The sequence below is a fragment of the Oncorhynchus mykiss genome, chromosome 13 (genome assembly GCF_013265735.2).
Source record: "Oncorhynchus mykiss isolate Arlee chromosome 13, USDA_OmykA_1.1, whole genome shotgun sequence".
NCBI classification, from domain to species: Eukaryota; Metazoa; Chordata; class Actinopteri; order Salmoniformes; family Salmonidae; genus Oncorhynchus; species Oncorhynchus mykiss.
This window is the reverse complement of record NC_048577.1, coordinates 8,814,830-8,815,359: the sequence shown is the minus strand read 5'-3', so window position 1 is coordinate 8,815,359 and position 530 is coordinate 8,814,830.

Here is a 530-nt window from a genome sequence, read left to right as displayed (position 1 = left end):
TCCGTGAGTATGTGTGTGTGCGTGCCTGCCTGCGTACGCACGTACATGCATATGTGTGTGTGTGTGTGTGTGTGTGTGTGTGTGCTTGCCTGGGAAATAGATAGAGACAGAGAGAGGGGGACCTAACAAAGATTATAAAGTAGAGGCAAAAATATAGTGTTGAAGTGGGTAGACAGAATAACAAAGATGTTCAACAAACAAACCGTTTGAAGGATGTTGCTAACTAGGGCTCGCGCAATTGCTAACTGGCGTCAGCACAATGACTGGAAGTCTATGGGTATCTGCTAGCATGCTATTCATTGTAGCATGCTAGCATGCTATTCCATTCATTGTGCTAATGCTAGTTAGCATTGGAATATGAAACCACCTCTAACTTGCTTCATACTGGACACAGAGACATTAAAATGGCATCCACAAGTTCATCTGACTCTGGGGAAGTATCCCTGAAATGATCCCTTTAAGTGAAAGAGACAGCTACATAAAGTATCCCTTTAAATGAAAGAGACAGCTACATAAAGTATCCCTTTAAG